Genomic DNA, 19,552 nt, shown 5'->3' with positions numbered 1-19,552 from the left:
CAAATGAAGGGCATGCTTGTGCAGCACCAGCCAGCCCCGGCCTGGCCTGACCTCTGAATCAGCCCCTGTATTGGTGGCTTCCAGACCTCTCAGTCCAGGAACACCAAGGAGGACCTGGGAAGGTCAGCAGAAAAGGCCTGTGGAACTAGAGTGAAAGCCCAGCCCATAATCCCAGGGCAGGCCCAGCCCTGCCCCCAGCTCTGGAGGACCCCAGCATCAGCTAGGTGGGACCTCTGAATCAGCAGCAATACCAGAGGCTTCTGGACCTCTGAGCCTGAGCACTAGGGAGGACTTGGAAGGTCAGTGGAGAGGGTCTGTGGCAATAGGGTGGGAGTCTGGTGTGTAGTCCTAGCCCTGCCTGGTCAGCAGAGCCCCAGCCCAGCCAGCACACTAGGTCTTATACCTACTGTGAGGCAGGGACACACCAAACTTCTCCAGGGCCGAAAAGAGTGCTTTTGCTCAGATGCCTAGAAGGATCTCAGCACAAAACCCCTCCAGAAGCCTGGGACACTGCACCCTCCACCCTGGAAACAGAGCCCCAATTTAACAAACAGTTAAAAGTCTGAGCAAAAAACAAAACAAGTTTCTCACCATTGAAAGTGATTATGGTGACAAAAAAGATCAAAACACACACTCAGAAGATGATAACAAAGTCAAAGCTCCTATATCCAAAGCCTCCAAGAAAAATAAGAATTGGGCTCAGGCCATGGAAGAGCTCAAAAAGGACTTGGATAATCAAATAACAAAGATAGAGGAAGATTAGGGAAAGAATTGAGAGGTACAAAAAAAATATTAAAAAGCAAATGAGAAGAATGCTTTAAAAATTGGTCATTTGGGAAAGGAGGTACAAAATCTCACTAAGGAAAATAATTCCTTAAAAAATAGAATTGAACAAATGGAAACTAATGATTTTGTGAGAAATCAAGATACAATAAAGCAAAAAAAGAAAAAGAAAAAACAGAAAAATATGAAATATCTCATTGGAAAAACATCTGACCTGGAAAATAGATCGGGAGAGATAATTTAAAAATTATTGATCTATCTTAAAGTCATGATCAAAAAAAGAGCCTGGCCATCATCTTTCAGAAATTATCAAGGAAAATTATCAGAAATTGTCCTGATATTCTAGAAGCAAAGGGTAAAATAGAAATTGAAGGAATCCACTGGTCACTTCCTGAAAGAGATCCCAAAATGAAAACTCCCAGGAATATTATAGCCAACTTCTAGAATTCCCAGGTCAAGTAGAAAACATTGCAAGCATCCAGAAAGAAACAATTCAAATACAGTAGAGCCACAGTCAGAATAACACAAGATTTAGTACTTTCTATATTAAAGGGCCAGAGGGCTTGGAATATGATATTCCAGAGAGTAAGGGAGCTAGGATTACAATCAAGAATCACCTATCCAGCAAAACTGAATATAAGCCTTCAAGAGGAAAAAAAAGTAGTCATTCAATGAAACAGAGGATTTTCAAGAATTTGTAATGAAAAGATCAAAGCTGAATGGAAAATTTGATTTTCAAATATAGGATTCTGGAGAAACATAAGGAGGTAATCAGGGAAGTGATATCATAAGGAACTTAATAAGGTTTATCTGTTTACATTCCTACATGGGAGGATGCTACTTGTAACTCATTAAAATGTTCCAATATTATGATAGTTAGGAGTATAAATAGATAGAGGGCATAGGTATAATTTGAATATGAAAGGATAATATCTTTTCTTTAAAAATGATGAAATTAAGGTATGAGAGAAATATATTGGAGAAAGAGAAAGGGAGAAGTGGAATGGTACAAATTATCTGCCATGAAAAAAGAGGCAAGAAAAAGCTTTTACAATATAGGGGAAGAAGAGGAGGTGAGGGTTAGTGAGGGAACTTTATTCTCATCAGAATTGGTTCAAATAGGAAATAATATACATATTCAAAAGGGGTATAGAAATCCATCTTACTCTGCAGGAAAATAGCAAGGAAATGCAATATGAGAAGGGGGGGAGGATGATAAAAGGGAGGGCATATTGAAGAAGGGAATGGTCAGTTGTAAAACACTCTTGAGGAAGGAAAGGGCAAAAGGAAAGAGAAAATAAATGGGGGAAATACAATTAGCAGTAAAAAAAATTGGAAGCAAGTTTCTCTGATAAAGCCTCATTTCTCAAACATAAAGGGAAATGAATAAAATTTATAATAAATAAACAAACCTAATTGAAATTGATAATTGATAAACAAATTGCCTAATTGATAAATGATCCAAAGATATGATCTGTGCCCAAAGAACTGCAAATTCATGCACATCTTTTTTACCTAACAACACCAGTATTCAGTGTGAATTTCAAAAGAAAGTGGGGGGAGGAGAAAAAAAAAGGACAAATGACCTTTATTTACAAAAAATATTCATAGCAGAAGTTTTCTCAGGACAAAAAAAAATTAGGAATTGAGGGGATGCCCATCCATTTGAGCAATGGATCAACAAATTGTGGTATGTGATTGTATTGGAATATTATTCACTGGGAAATGATGAGCAGGATGCTCTCAGGGGAAAAAAAAAAAAAAAACTAGAAAGTCCTCCATGAATAAAATGAAATATACTGTATACAAAGTGAACAATGTTCTGGGATGACTAGTTAGTTGTAAATGGCTTTGTTATTCTCAGTAGTACAATCATCCACAACTACTCTGAAGGATTTATGATGAAAAATCCTATCCATACCCAAAGAAGGAACTGTTTGTTTCTGAATGCAGATTGAAGTATTCTCTATTTTTCTCTTTCTTTTTAGCTTAATTTTTTTGATGGTTTTTATTTTCATTAGGGTGGGAGATGTTTTCTTTCACAACTTGACTTTTATAGAAATGATCTGCAAAACTTCATACATGGTTTCTTAAAATTGTGTGTGGCGATAAGGGAGAGAACCCAGAACTGAAAATCTTAAAAACAAATGTAAAAAAATAATTGTTTTAAATGTAACTGGGGAAAAATATTAAATAAATAATTTTTTTGAAAAAATAAAATACAAAAAATATGTTGCTTATATGTAATGGAGACTGACAAAAAAGTTAAAACCACGTTCTAGAACAAATGTCTATTATGATTCAGCTGAACTCATAAAAACAAATTAATCATCTTCAATTGACAACACAATCAAAATTACATTTAATAAAGAGGGCTCAGAAAAATTAAATAACTTATTCCTAATGAATTGGTAAATCAATTAACAAAACAAAGAGATGATAGGATATTTCATTAAAGATAATAATATCAATTAAGCAACATAGCAAAAGTTATGAAGTGAAAAATTCAAACTATATTGAACTGCTAAAACTAGATTTAAATAAAGACTAAAAAAATAATTAATCTAGTTTATAAAAAGAAAAAGATAAGCCAAATTTCTGTCAAAAATAAAAAAGAGGAAATCATCAAAAACTATTTTCCAAATTATATGCAAATAAGACTGACAAAATTAATTTTTTAAGTGTAAAATATCCAGATTATCAGAAGAAAAAAATAAAAATCTTAAATCACCAAATCTCTGGGAAACATTGAATAAGCCAAAAATGAAATCCCTAGGGGGGAAAAAACTTCTGGACCATTTGGATTTACAAGCTAATCAAACCTACCAAATTTTATTTTTTTTCTCCTTTCTGGGAATTATATTTTATTTACATTTTTTAAAACTTCTGTAATCATAAGCGCCTTCCTTCACTCCCCAGTCCCCTCATCTAAAGGTCCTAGAGGGCCTTGGGGGAAGTGGAAGGGAGAAGGAAAAAGCTTCTCAGGAGCTGCTCCCCATCTCCCACAACCCCCAAATGAAATGGATCCCCAAAATGCCACAGGTGAAAGGTGAGAACAGCAGAACTAAACTTCCCTCTGGAAGATCAACAGGAGGAAGAGGAGGGCAGTCAAAACGGAGCAAGGTGAGCACGGCAACCTCCCTGGCAGCCCCTGGGTGGGGGCAGCCAGCCCGGCTCCATCTCCCTTCTCCCTATAAAACGCAATCCCAGAGCAGGGACTGCAGTAGCATTAGCGGTCGGGTTTCTGGACGCAGAACACTTTGGTTTTCTCGTCTCCAGCGTGGTCACCACCAGAGAGGTGTCTGCTGAGAGCAAAGTCTAGGATCTCAGCTGTTTAGGCCCGATGAGAGCCGGACCGCTCTGTGGAGGCTGCGGCCACCCCTTCCTTCCAGAGCAGTTGCCAATGTCGGACCGGTGCTGGCACTGGTGCCTCAGGTGTCGATGGGTCCTAGATAGCCAAGGTCCCATCCAGGTAGCCAATGAGGGCCAGTGCATCACATTGCAAAAGCCCAAGCATTCCCTGAAGATGGATTTGCTTTCTTCATCCTCCCCTGAGTTCGGCTGTCCAGTGAAGACCCTCACCTTGCTGGTGGCCGCACTGACCATCTTGGCCTGACAGTCCGCAGAACCAGTGAGGATCAGGCTGGTGACCACATACGTCAGTGGCCCTGGAGAGGGCTTCAGGTCCCACATCCAAATGGTGCCATCTTGATAACACACCACGTCTTTCCTCCCATTGGGAAGTCTCTGCCCCAGGTGGTGGGACAGTTGGGCCCCTAGAAGGTCCCACAGTCACTCTGGGGACCTTCCACATCCAGGTGGCACCATCGGCTGTGCCCTCTAGGAGCATGTATGCCCAAGGGTGCCACTCCATCCACTCCAGGCTCTCCACTTCAAAGGACCAAACCTCCAACTTGGCGTCCACCTGCCACACTCTGAGTAGGCCGTTCATGTCCCCGTTGGCCATCAGGACAAAGTTGTGGCTGAAGCAGGTCATGGAGTCCTTATGGTAGGGACACTCCTGGAACAACTCCCCATGGCTGAGTCACTACATGAAGGCTTTGTCATCCAGGTCGCCCCCAGAATGTTAGTCTTGGGGTCCAGGCTCACACAAAACAGAGGCTAAGTAATGGGCAAGGGTGACCTCGCTGTGATCCAAGCTCTCCATGCCGCCGACCAGGGCCTTGTCCACCTCATCCTCCCAAGTCTCGTAGCCCCCTCCCCTTCCTGCTCCTCTTCTTCCTCGAAGTCCACCCTGTCCATCTCTTGGGCTAGGTCCTCTGGGTAGGGAAGCCTGGAACCCAGCTCCATTACCTCGATGATCTCTTCACCACGGAAGTGCAGGGACTCTGGGGAGGTCACTCTGTTGTTGGCCCAGGATCAGGATCTGACTCCATGAGGCTCAAGGAAACTGGTCTAGCTGCTGGGACCCAGCCGCCTCAGGAGCCACAGCCGGGAACCTACACCTACCCACTGGCCGCAACACATTTTCAAAGAACAATTTCAGTATTATATGAACTGTTTGCAAAAATATGAAAAAAATGAAAAATTCTTTCTACAATTCAAATATTGCTTTGACACCTAAATGAGTCAAAAAAGACAACTAAAGCTATAGAACAATATCACTAACAATGATTGATGGAAAAATCTTTAAATAAAAGATTAACAGAGTCTAGAGCAACAAATTAAAAAGATTATGTATTATGACCATGTTGTATTCATATCAGGAATGCATGGTTGACTCAGTCTTAAGAATCTGCAAACATATGATAATATAAATAGCAAAAATAATTAAAATAACAATTACATCAATAAATTCATTAAATTTTAACAAAATACAACATCCATTTCCGTTTAAAATACAAAAGCACATAGGAATAAATGGATTTTTCTTAATGTAATAAACAGCATACACCTAAAATTAAGAGCCAGCACTATACGAATTTGTGCTATACTAGAGCTCTTTCCAATAAGTTCTGGGGGAAAGCAAGAAAATCAGTTGTCATTTATCATCACTACTAATGATATAGTACTAAAAATGCTAATTAGATAAGAAAAAAAGAAATTGAGGAAATAGGTTTAGGTAAAGAGGAAACCAAACGAATTCTAGAAATTCAATTAAAAATTTAACTGAATTAGTTTAGCAGAATATAAAAATAAATCTATATAAATTATCATTTTTTTCTTAAATGATAAACTCTGAGGAAATGATAGGAAGAAAAATTCTATTCAAAATAACTATGGAATGTTAAAATTTAGGGCAATATAGATTAAATAATAAGTAATAACAACATCCTAAGTATTTAAAATAATGCCTGGCACATAATAAGCAATTAAAAAATGTTATTGAATTGAATTGAAGTAAATTAATAGGTAGAATTTCATTACATTCATCCAGTTCAATATACATATACAGATAGATAGAGATAGAGAGATAGATAACAAGAAAAGGAACAATAAGTTAAAAATATCTTTTTATGTTAGCAAAGAACTGGAATCTCAAGGGATGCTTATCAACTAGGTAATAAGTGCTCCACTTATGGCATATGAATATAAGAAAACATTATTGTACCATAAGGAATGACAAAGAGACTAAGTCTTCTTGGAGAACTTGGATAAAATTCAGAGTGAAATGAAGTGAAGAAATAAAATCATTTATATAAGAACAATACTACAAAGCAAAACAACTAGAAAAGATCAGTCAATACACTGCCTAACCACAATTTCAAGACTGATGATGAAACATCAAATATCTACTTCCTTACAAAGAGGTGATTGAAAGTATGAAATAAAACATATATTTTTGAGCATGTTCAATGTGGGGATTTGTTTTTCTTTAGTGTGCATGTTTGATACAAGGGTCATATAAATAAACTTTATGAAAATAAAAACACCTAGATAAAGAAATAAAAACAAATATTTTCATTATATGATTTAGACCAAACAGGAGCAATTAATATCTTTTCCATTTAACTGCTTTTGGTCTGGACCATGTTATAAAAAAGACAGTGCTAACTAAGAAAATTTACTTATGCAGTGCTATACTAATTAAAATAAGAAGAGACTATTTTTCTTTCAATTCAGACTGTGAGGAATGCAAGTCAAAGGGAGAAAGGGAAGGAAGTACACTATATAGGGCATCTAGCAATAGCCACAGCTAATGACTAACATTTTACCAGTGAAAAAACTAGACAGAACCAAAGTTACTAAATCAATCTCCTAAGATCACACAATTTGTCAGCGGCAGAGTCAGGAGTAGAATCCAGGATCGACAATGAATTTGTACTGATCAAACTATTTTTTTTAACCCTTTGTGGCCAATACTTTTGTAAGTAAGTGATTGTATTGCTAATTGACTAAGATCATAGAAATGAGTAAAGTTGAGTGACCCCATTTGGAGTATAGCACAGCATAACACAAGCATTAATTACTACTGTGTTTTTGTCCATCGCAAAATACGTCAATTAATTTCTGGATTAGAACACTCTAAAAAAATAAGTCTCTATGGTTTTCATATGATCTGGCAACGATCACTTCAAGAGCCACTACCAAGCCTGAAAAGTATTTTTTTTTTAAAAGATAACTCATCTTTGAGACAGATTTTTCCTTTTTTCCCCTTCTTTTTTCTCTGTCTTTGCAATGAAGTATTTGAATGCATGTAAATAGATTATTGGGCCAAACTCTTATTTGTTGAGATAGATAATATGAACACTTAAGATTTAATATTATAATCTAGAAACATAGTAGAAATGATGAAAATCTGTGCTATGTAAAGTCAGATTCCAGCATTTTAAGCTCCACATTCAAACAGCCAGACCAAATATGGCCCATAAATTTCTGAAATGGATGCTTAGATGAAGATAGAACATTGCATTCTGGGATTTGTAGTTCCCATGGGTTAGTTCCCATGTTAATGATGAGGGAGTCTACAATCTATTGTTTTTTTATGTGTCCCATGGGCATTCCTACTAAGGATACTAAAATGAGACTGAACATATGTGAAGGCAAAGTTATTTTCTTCATTATTAGTGCAACCACATTGCCAATGCTGCTATGGAATGCATTCTAAATCAGTGTTTATAGTAATTTTCTATTATTTCTTTCTAATGCTACTAATAAATTTGTTTCAAATCCCATTTGAATACTAATGAACAATTTAAAATATTGAAGGCATTTGTGTAAAAAGTAAATTGGGGCACTTGACTCTTAGGTGTCTTTCTCCATAGATAGATTTGTATGCTTCAATAAATTTATTTAAGTCTGCCAATATAATTCTGATGCCAGATGTTCCTGCTATTACTCATTACATTTTAGAGACAAAATAAAGATGGAATCACAGATTTCTCTTTCTTTGTGACAGATTTGGCTATTAATATTCAGGAACTCTCTTGGAATCTTATCAGGTCCTACCTACAAGAAGACCTTTAAAGACCCTTCCCAATTTTAAAATAAACTGAAAAGCCAGAGATTCCTCTGACTGCTGGAAATATTTAACTATTAAACATTGTAAATGGGAAATGGTTCTAAGTGTCTTCTATTGAAGCTGACCAGGTAGCCAGTCATAGTAGATAGAACTCTGGCTTTGTAGTCAGGAAGATTTGTGTTGAAATCCTAATATGATACAAATCAATTCCAAGAACATGAGCAAACTATTTATTTCAGTGTCCCAGACTATAAGTTACAGGGGCAGCTAATTGGTACAGTGGATAGAGCACCAGCCCTGAAGTCAGGAGGACCTGAGTTCAAATCAAATCTTGGATACTTAACACTTCCCAGCTGTATGACCTTGGGTGAGTCACTTAACCCCAATTGCCTGGGGGGGGGGGGAAAGATTATAAATTACACACCAATAGCTAATCAATATCCATAGAGGAAATTTTCACATAGGAAAGGAATTCCTATGCTAGGGAATGAAATTGTAAGTCTAGACAAAGAAGGAAAGAAAGACAGAAGGAGAGAAAAGTCAAAGAACAAAAACTTAGAGAACCATCATCTCATCAGTTCCACTGAATTAACACCTTGTTGTAAGTATCCTTGTTTCAAGTATATTTCTTCAGAGTTACTGACCTCTACAATATAGATATTTTTTTTAAAAAATAGATGAGTTTAGAAAAATAATAAAATACACAAATTAAAGTTGTTCCAAAGGTTTGAATGCCATATGTTAAGGATGTAGAAATTATAAGCAAAAAAAAAAGAAAAAAAAAAAAAGAACCACTTCTTTTCTTAACAAACTCAAAGAGAAGATTGGTTAAGAGGCTGTTCATCTACTCTTTTTTTCCCTAAAGGAAACAAAAGTCCTAATATTCACATTAATGGAGAGCATACATTCCAACAATATATTTAATTGTCAGAAACGATATTACCAAATCAATTTAATTCAAATAATTAATTATTAAGAACTTTCTTTATGTAAAGAACTCTGCCTTCAAACAGGGGATAAAAAAAATAAATAAAAATTAACACAAGCTATCAGTGATAGAAAAAAAAAATCAGCCCTGTGTGGATGAACTTCTAAAGAAAGAGAATTCATTAAATGAAGTAAATTAATGTTGAGAAATAACACAGGGGAATAATGACCATGATGATATTCTATCCCCATAGCTAACAGGGAACCACGTCTACCCATGCATCTTATCACTGCACCCTTCTCCTAGACTCTTTATCTAGCCTCTTTTCCCCTCCTGGACATCTGGACATTTAGAAACTATGGTCCCCTTCTGGGGAAGTCTACCCACTTTAGTACTCCACTCTGGAGTACAAACTCAGATAACCCCACTATATTTACCTAGCCCCAGATTATGTTTAACATCATATCCAGCCATTCACCGGAAAACTAGTATCTTTCCATTTGACTCGTCACTCTCACTTATCCCTCTCCCACTCCCCCTTCCTTCCCACCCAGCCTTCTCCTTCTCTTTCTGTATCTCTCCCTCCTTTTCCTCCTTTTTTATTCTCACCATCTCTCTCCTTTTTAATGCTTGCTATGGGACAGTATTTAAAGAAATATTATCATTTTTACTTGGAGTGTTACCATAAGCCACCTTATGTGTCCATTTACAATCACTGTGATTCTCCTAATCAAAACAAGTTGGTGGTCATCTTGCCATTTCCACATTGTTTCCCCATATGAGGATGAAAGTTGCTTAAGGGTAGGTAGGGGTGGTCTCAGTGTTATACTTGTATCCACAGTGTCTGAAACATAGTAGGTGCTAATAAATACTTTTTTTCATTTATTCTTTTCCTCATCTATGGCTTCCACTTTCAGCATTTCTGATGTAATATGCAGATTTCTTCTTTGACATCCAAATTTTAGATACAGAACTCAATTTTTGCCTAAGCCCTTCTCCAAAAGTATTTTTTTTTCTCTAGCTCAAATTCACTGCTATACATTAGAGACCAACATCTCTATTTTCTCTGGCTTTTCATTAGTGTTCAGCTGTTCTTATTCAATTTATTGATGTCTCTGACTCAACTCTCAGGTTACTGACACTAGAATCCTGCCTATCCCATATTATCACTAAAAATGAACAAGCATGTGCCAAGTGCTTATTTTATGTTAAGTACTATGCTAAACTCTAGGAAATAAAAGAAAGATAAAAATAAACTCTGCTCTTAGAGAGCTTACATTCTAATGGAGACACAACATGCAAACAACTATGTAAATTCGAATTACATGTAGGGTAAATTGGAGATCCTTTCAGAAGAAGGCACTAGCATTAAAGAAGACCAGGAAAAGTTTCTTGTTAAAAATAAGATTTTAGCTGAGACATGAAGGGAGCCAGGAGGTAGAAATTAGGAGGGAAAGCATTGTAAAGTTGAGGGACAACCGGTGAAAATGCATGGAGCCTGAAGATGGAGTATCTTGTGCTGGGAACAGCAAAGGAGTCAGTGTCCCTGGATTGTAAAGTACATGAAGATGAAACAAAGGAAGGACAGGTTTTAAAGTGCTTTAAAAACCTAAGAGAGGCTATTTTTTAATCTTATCCTAAAGGTAATAGGGAATCATTGGAGTTTCCTAAATAATATGCACAGTGATAGAGTACACATGCTAAAATCTGGGCAATGTGATTATTTCATCCACTTTATTTTCTAATTTGTATGATGAGACATATCTCTTTTTCATTACAGGGGTTCATAAAAGAAGTTTTATAGTCACCAGGGAAATTGATGCAATATGTATGATGTTACTTGTGAGGAGGACCTTTGTAGAACTTTGCCATAAATAAATAATCCTTCTTTCATCTTAATCTTTTAAAGAAGTCTTCTGTATAACTGGAAAACACACCAGGCAAACATAAGGATAGATCCCTATTTAGTGCTATGCTTGATAGAAAACTTTATAAATGCCATCTATGATTGTGAGGATTTTAATAGTCTATGGAATTTTAAATAAAAAAACTGCTAACAAAGTCAACTTTGTAAACTCAATATACACATGGGATATTTTATCTGAGGAGAGGTTTCAAGATTGTATTTTGCTCAATCAAGGTGAATGTTTTCTTAAAATAATAGAAAAATTGCAAATGAAGCCATAGGGTAATGGGAAGACAAATTATGAACATAAGCAGGCTATAATATGTTGCTAACAATGACATGTGCAAGAAAAGGCACCAAGATTAGGTATTATTTGAAAAGAAGTTAGTCCAAAAACAAATTAATATTGAAAGACAATCAAAAGACCAAAGGAATGGTGTGCTGAAAATACTAAGAGAATGAGAATATCTTGTATATTGGATAGATTTCTAATGGGGGATTTATTAATTATTATTAAATGAGGGATTTATTATTATAACTCAGGATAAGAAGGCATCCATGGAAGGAATGAGAAACATGAAATAATGGTTGGTGAAGGGGGCTCATTTTAAATTATTTTTAAATTATCAAAAATTTGCTTTCTGTACCTCCTATTGAAAAAAAAGGAAAAACAAAATCTTTGTAATTAATAAGCATACTCAAGCAATACAAAATTCCCATAATGATCATGTCAAAAAATATATGTCTTATCTATATGAGTTTATTACCACTCTTTACTCATAGATTTAGAACTAAAAGGGACCCAAGAAGTCTAATCCTACCATCTGATAGATGGTAAAGATGAGAAGTTCCAACAAGTTTCTATTCTCATTATTTAACTGTCATAAAATACACATTTTAGGTAGGTGATTATTCACAGGTCCATTAGTTTTCTATGTAATAACAAAGGGCAACTAGGTGGCTAGGCCTGAAGTCAGGAAGTCTCATCTGGCTTTAGACATATACTAAATATATGATCCTGGACAAGTCACTTGCCTCAATTTCCTCATCTGTGAAATAAACTACAAAAGAAAATGGCAAGCTACTCATTATCTTTGCTAAGAAAATCGCAAATAGAGTCACAGTGTGTTGGACATGATTGAAAAATGATTGAACAACAAAATATAATAACAGAACAGTTGATTGGTGTTCTTCTTGGGAATAAATAAAAACAGAAACTATCCAGTATTATTTATCAACTTGAACTCACATAGCAATTTACAGTATACAATGTCTTTCACACAAATTTTTCTTTTGATGTTCACAAGAACCTTATCAGGTAAGTGGTATAAGAATTATCTCCATTTTACAGATGAAGTTTGAATTAAGGCTTAAAAGGACTAAGAAACTACACAAGATCACAAAGCTAGTAAGTGGAAAAAACAGAAATAGAATTCATTCCTAGTTCATTGCTCTTTCACTTACCTTATTCCCCCCAAAAGCCATCCCATACATTCCTTCCCCAAAGCCTATCTTCTAAATTACATCAGCCATATGAATTTATTTGTGGAGCTCCAAAAGGGCTCTTCAGCCCTCCCAAATATTTCTCCCTCTTACCAGCTGCATATCTAAAAATTTCCCTATTGTAATTATTCCTTCAGATTAATACATTTTTAAATGAACATAATTTTCCTGGAAGAAATAACAAATGAATGTTTTGACAACCATTATTACATCAGCATGAATGATCTTGTTCAATTAGCTAACTTTTACATCAGAGATCATAAGACCTTAGTTTCCTTATTTGTAAAAGGAGAGTCTGGGACGAGATTCAGGTCTTTCTCAGAGTATATATATGGCAGGGAGAGAGGGGAACCGGGGATGAAGAGGAATGAGGGTCTAAAATATGAGACGATCCATAGACCCAAAAACAAGGGAGAACTGCACTGAATGCAATGATACAGTAGATGGAAAGAAGAGGGAAAAAGTATTCTGGGCACTGTGAGAGAGAACCGGTGCCTTGAGGGCAGGGCACCTAAAAGGGGAAAAGAGAAGCACAGAAAATACCAAGGGTGTGAGCTGGGCAATAGGAACAAACTTGACTTCCTTTATGGTTTTGCCTAGGTTCAGCCCTTTGCATTTGGAAAGTCATTGTACAGAAGTAAGGATCAAAATAGATATGCCTCAGTCTATTCAAAAGGTACTTCAGTTTCTGACAAAACAGGAAGGTTCCTGTGAAATATAGTGCCCAGACTTCCCAATGTTATTGAAATTGACTGAGCTTTTCAGTATCCACCCAAGGCAAATGAACGTGCCTGGCAACATGATTACTGAGCCATAATCCATGATTTTTTGTTTGCTTGTGGAGATCAAGAGAGGCAATTCAAAAAAAAAGAAGAGGAAATGTTGTGCTAATTTTCAAAAATACTAGAACATGTTCAAAGGGATAGTTAGTAAAATATCCAGAAATGCAAATGGGCATCACAATGTCTTTATACAACATGTCTTTATCAAAAGCATGGATGTCTTTATCAAAAATAGGTTATTCCTTACAATCTCATTTCCTTTTATGATAGGGTAGAAGAGAGAGATACTACAGAAATAATTGTCCAAGATTTTTAGTAAAGCATTTGATAGGGTTTCATATTATTCTTATGGAGGAAAAAAAAATGGAAAGATGAGGGCTGTAATTGTGATGTTAAACCCAGAGAAGAACAGACCCTTTATAGTAGCATAGTGTCTTAAAAAAACCACAAATTAACAGCATCTGGGTTAGCTTGTATTTTACATTTATTTTAATAAACATTTTCTAATTATATTTTAATCTGGTTGGAACAATGCAGGGGTTTTACTGGCAGCTGGAATTTAACACCTTTGAACAGATCATTATATTTACTCAACTAACAAGCCCACATCAACTTGAAAAAGCCTCTAGTAGAGTTCCCAGGCCGAAAATGGAGTGAACACAAGTCTTAAAATAGATGCAACAATTTTGTTGAAGGTTATGAAGGCTTGTCTTAGGAAAATAGGATTCTTCACTGAAGAGGACATAATGAAGAGAAATGGCTAGAGGTTACAAAGAGGCAAAATTAGGCTTCACAAAAAAACAAACAAATAAACAAAACTAACACCAATTTATAATTATCCAAAAGTGAAATGGGCCCCTTTAGAAAGTCATGAAGTCCCTTTGACTCGGTCTTCAACCAAATGATGGAAGATGACATTGCAAGGATCCCCTACAGTTCTGAGATTCTGCAATTGAATGATCTTCCAGTCCTATGATCTCATTTCCTTTGGTTTATACTTAAGCAACACTTGGCCTTTAGGGAAATCATTTTTATAATTTCATTTTTGTTTCTCCATGTAGCACCAATTCTCTACCTTGGGCAGTAGAAAAAGCACCATACCTGGAATCAATAAGACTTGGATACAAGTCTTTTCTCTAACACTGTGTGACCTTCTCAAGACATTTAATATCTGAGTCTGTTTTCTCATCTGTAAAATGAGACTAATAATACCTAAATTATCTATATCATAGAGTTGATGAGTTCCTAGTCCTTGTCCCTGACATGTTTTTTTTCTCCAAAAGACAAAAATGGGGGAGATGATGAGTCAGAGTCCAGGGTCTACTCAAAATTGTATATCTAGCTAAGGTATATGGAGCAATAAAATCTAAAAGACATCATGGTTTTTTCCTTATCTCTCTTTTACAATTTATAACTTTGTATGCTGTTAGTCTACAGACTAAAGCCCTGAATTTTCAGTATTTAAAAACGTTCCCAAATTTCTTCTAATTGCTAGACTCTCTTAGAGACTAGTCCATCAGCTATGGTATAAATACCCTCTTTTGTAACTATAAGAAAATTTCTTTGAACTCTTTAAAACTATGAGCCATGCCTTTCACACACTTCAGTGTTGTGGTGATTTTTTTACAGATCAAAGAATACTATGTGAAATGTAAATATGAATTATTATTATCACTGAGCTAAGAAAGCCCATCTTCTAGGCAAACTTCTACCGTCTGTTTACACTTTAGAAGCAAGAAAGGTAGGCAGTAGGGAATGATAGAATAAATTTTAAAAGCCATAGTTGTAATGTTTTGTATATGATAGGGAAGAAAAAAATCCCACTCTCTTTTCAGTTGATGTCATCAATGATATCAATTACAAAGAATATAATTCAAAATATCAAATAGAAATTAAAGAATTGCTTACAACCTGTGAATAAAATTCTTAATCATTTTGAGAGAATAATAGGTCTTTGGCCATTGGATGAAGGCAATTGATATTACATTTGTCTTCTTGGGAGATTCATTTACTCCTCTTGGACCTTCATATGAAAAAATCCATTCAGAAGCTTAGGAGTACAAGGTGACACTTAGGAGATAGGAGAGAGGACTTTCAATCCTTCCTCAAGATATCTAACCAAGTTACTGGACCTATCTGGTGCATCTATCCAGGAGCAGAGTCATAAACTAGAATCTCTATCAGTAGAGGTGGTGAGAAAAATTCCATGCTTGTCTATTTTGATCCTTGCATCAACTCTATGAGATAGGTAAAATAAATATCCTTATTCCCATTGTATTCTGGCCCTCAACTAATCAAAGTTCTCTCTATGTTCTTTACTCATAACTCTTTTATACCATCCTCCCTTCTTTTCACACACACACAAAAACACACACATTTTCTCTCAGTGCCCTACCATTCCTGAGTATATACCTTAATCCCACTATTATCTTTAAATTTGAGTCAATTTAATTAAGATATAAAAGAAAACATGAACAAAATTTAGAGTTCAAGATATTGATATTTCCATCACTTTTCAAATGTGAAGTGGAAAAGCTACTTTTAGTTGCATTTGAATTTTTTACAATAATTATTTTTTTATGTTTTTTTCAATTATGATCTTAGGTAGCAGAAGCCTAGGGTACAAGTAAAATTAAATCACCTAATACAGCACTTAAATCAATTGATGTTGGCAGCAATAATATGTTTTAATAAAAACCTAGAGGCATAAAACAGCATAAATGAGGATATTCACTCTCTTAATAAGCCAATTTATTTTGTAAGCAGACTTCATTTTATAATTGAGATAGGATGTTCCAAGGACAATGTCTTGTCTCTAGGTCTCCCAAGTGTTTGTCAGATACTGGGAAAAGCCTCAGTTGAAGCTTTCCTTTCTCACCTAATCATCAAACTTAGTAAAGTGTGGTAGAGTAGGATCTGAGTGATAGATATAGTGGTCAACATAATCAAGCTGGTTATTTAAAAAGAATGCAAATAGGCACATTGTCTCCCCTTCCCATCTGAAAAGGGCAGTAAATACAGGTTGTTACCAGGACACATGATAAATGCATTTTGCTCCACTAACTGTGGTTTGAATATTGCTGGGTTTTAAAGTAGCTTATTTTATGGACTTTCCACTTCCTCAAACTAGCAAATGTGAAGTACTGCAAGCATTATAGATCTCTTCCTCACTGAAGTGTTAAATGATTCCCTGAATAGCTGAACAGCAATTTTCTAAAAGAGTAAATATGTTGCCTATCTTGCCTCAAATTTTCCTGACATTGTGGAGTCTATCCATGCTAGACTTTTAAAAATCCATACTCCCACCCCACTGCCATCCATCATGTTGATTATGGGTCAGCTTGTGAATGTTCCTGGATTTCCCCCAAGTAACTGGGAACTCGAGGGTCCCTCTAGCCAGAAACCAGGTAGGAACTAATTCTATCTTCCTGACATAGCTCTAAAGTCAGAGTTCTAGTAGCTACCTCCAATCGACCCAGAAGTGACTAAGTGTAGGAGTTAAGTGAAGGATTCAGACTTTTTGTTACACATTTTATGAGATAGATAGAATGCTGGAGAAGGCATTAAACTTGGACTCAGGAAGAAAATCTGAATCCGGCTTCAGACACTTAGTGTGACCCTTACTGAGTTTAATAAACTTTTTATTAAACTCTTTCCCTCTCAGTTTATTTCTCCTTAAATAGGAATAATAATGGCCCCTACCTCCTAAGATGTAAAGTTACTATGGGGCACCTGGGTGGTGCAATGGATGGAGTAGCAGGTCTAGAGTCAGGAAGTTCAAATCCTACCTCAGACATGTACTAACTGTATGATCCTGGGCAAGTCACTGCACCTGTTTGCTTCAGTTTCCTCATCTGTAAAATGAGCTAGAGAAGATGATGGCAAGCTAATCCAGTGTCTTTGCCAAGAAAATCTTAAATGGGGTCATGGAGAGTCAGACTCAGCAAGAACAACAAAACCTAAATCAAAATATACTTGATTAGAGATTAAAGATCTACTTTTAAGATAATTACTGTTGCCTTTTTTGTTAAAAGCTAAAACAATCCAAATCAATGGATAAAATAAAATCAATTTTTAAAATAATATTGAAAATATAAGTTGAGATAGATGTGTGAAAATACTAAAATCCCTTTAAAATCCTAAGAATCATAACACATATGTTCCTAAGAGTAAAATATAAAAGTGTTATATAATTCTAAGACATAATTATGATTGTTACTCAAAATCCATAAAACCCCACAGAAAAACTTCTTTCCTATTCTAAATATGAACAGATTCCAGTCAGACAGACAGACAAAAAGGAGAGGAAACGTTTCCTTGGACTCAACCTCTCTGTCCATTATAGAACTAAACTTAGTGGAGAAAATACCGCTTAAGTTTGTTTCCCCTTTACTTTTTTGATGTAGAAAAAAAGAGCATTTTATTAGCCTATAAATGATAAAGATACACTCCTGGACTAACTTCCTATTTGAAATCAGAGCTGTGGTTCAAAGAGATCAAGGAAGCTCCATGGTGCAATGAGCTTAGGATCAGAAAACCTGAGTTCAAGTCTGGTTTCTTTGACTTAACAGCAATATTTAGACAGTACTTAATACATTATCACTGTTGACAAGTGACAAGTTATCCAACTCTTTGTGAGCCCATTTGGCGTTTTCTTGGTCAAGACAAATGGGATGGTTTGCTATTTTCTTCTCCAGATGCGAAAACTGAGGCAGTTAAATGACTTGTCCAAGGTCACACAGCTAGTGTCTGAGGCCAAATTTGAACTTGGAAAGAGATTTCCCAATTCCAGGCTCTAGCCACTGTGCCATCTTGCTGCTTAGCATATAGTAAGTGCTTAATAAATGATTGTTGACTCACTGTATGACTTTGGCAAGGCACTTCATTTCCTTGTCTGGCCTTAGATATTCATTTTGGATACTAATACATGTTAATTTTATTATTACTTTTCAAACCACAACCATATTGTAAATCAACAAGAAATTAGTTTCATGATGGAAATGCCAGAAGGACTCTAGTCTTTCAGTGTTGCAACAATCCCTCTGTAATTAAATTTAAATAATTCTGAAACAGATAGTAACATTATTTTTTCTTACCTAATTTTCTGCAAAATAACTATTGTTCAAAAGAGATTGCTTTTGTATGGGGCAGATAAAAGTTCGTATTTAAAACAGATTTCTAATGCAAAAAAAAAAAAAAAAAAAAAGCCTAGCAACATTATTTTTAAAATGTGTTTTTCTAAATTTCTTTTTCTTGGAATATTTGCATATAAATGACTCTCCAACGTCTGCTCTGCAAAATGAAGTAAATAAAGTAATTAGAAACAATCTACAGGTTTGTGGCTCAGATTATTAATGGTGGCTTTTGTTATTTAAGGAAGTTAAGGCTGTACCAGTTGGTTTGTTTATATTTCTCTCCTTTTCCCTTAGAATCCTGGTGCCTTTTGTAAGATAGAGAACAGAGCCCTGGAGGCATACCAAGAATGCCATTGTGTGTTTCACTAGTGGAGACTCTGAGCATTTATAATTGAATATAAAATGACTGACAGCTCCCTAAAGGTTGATGAAAACCAGAGCATTAGGAGGCATTTGTACTAGATTTAACAATAAATATATACAGGTGTCCCACTAACATCTTACAACAGAGCAAATATAAATTACAAGATAGGAGCAAGTATTCCTGACTCTAAAGAGTTAAGACTCTTCTCTCGATTTGAGCTCAGAGACTGTTCAGATTTTGTATCTGTTTAATTTATTGCTTTTCTCTTAACCTCTCAGCCTTCAGTTTGCCTAAGTGTAAAAGGAGAGTGTTGGACTAGCTAACTTCTCTTCCACTCCTATGATTCAATGTCCACTCCTGGATATTTTTTTCTGTTTCTTCCCCTTGCCAAAATCACAGTGTAAATGGAAAGAGAACTTAAAAGAAGAACTGAATGTTGGAAGGCACCAAGATGGTATGATAAACCTTATTCCTGGAGTCAGAAAGTCCTGAGTTCAAATCTGTCCAAATTATATATATATCTACTATCTGTGTGACTCTAAGGAAGCCACTAAATCTGCCTCAGTTTCCTCCTATTTCAAAAATAGGAGACAAGTAGTCATCCTTCTGCCTGCAGAGCTCTAATGAAGAAAAACCCATTACCGACAGAGGTGCTCTGTACCATTTTGGAACTGCTCTAATCTAAGTTTTTCTAGCCTTCTAGCTTAAATTTGCTGTTTTTCATTCTG

General features: G+C 35.8%; 1 protein-coding gene and 1 pseudogene across 3 annotated transcripts in view; both read right to left on the bottom strand.

Moving 5' to 3' along the window:
- CCDC141 (coiled-coil domain containing 141) overlaps positions 1–19,552 on the bottom strand; it is a 257,825-nt gene that overhangs the window by 208,879 nt on the left and 29,394 nt on the right. The window lies entirely within an intron of this gene.
- On the bottom strand, positions 3,558–5,574 carry LOC111719769 (annotated as a pseudogene).

The sequence above is a fragment of the Sarcophilus harrisii genome, chromosome 3 (assembly GCF_902635505.1).
Source record: "Sarcophilus harrisii chromosome 3, mSarHar1.11, whole genome shotgun sequence".
Lineage (NCBI taxonomy): Eukaryota > Metazoa > Chordata > Mammalia > Dasyuromorphia > Dasyuridae > Sarcophilus > Sarcophilus harrisii.
Note: the sequence above shows the minus strand (reverse complement) of the source record. Positions and strands in the feature narration are given on the sequence as shown.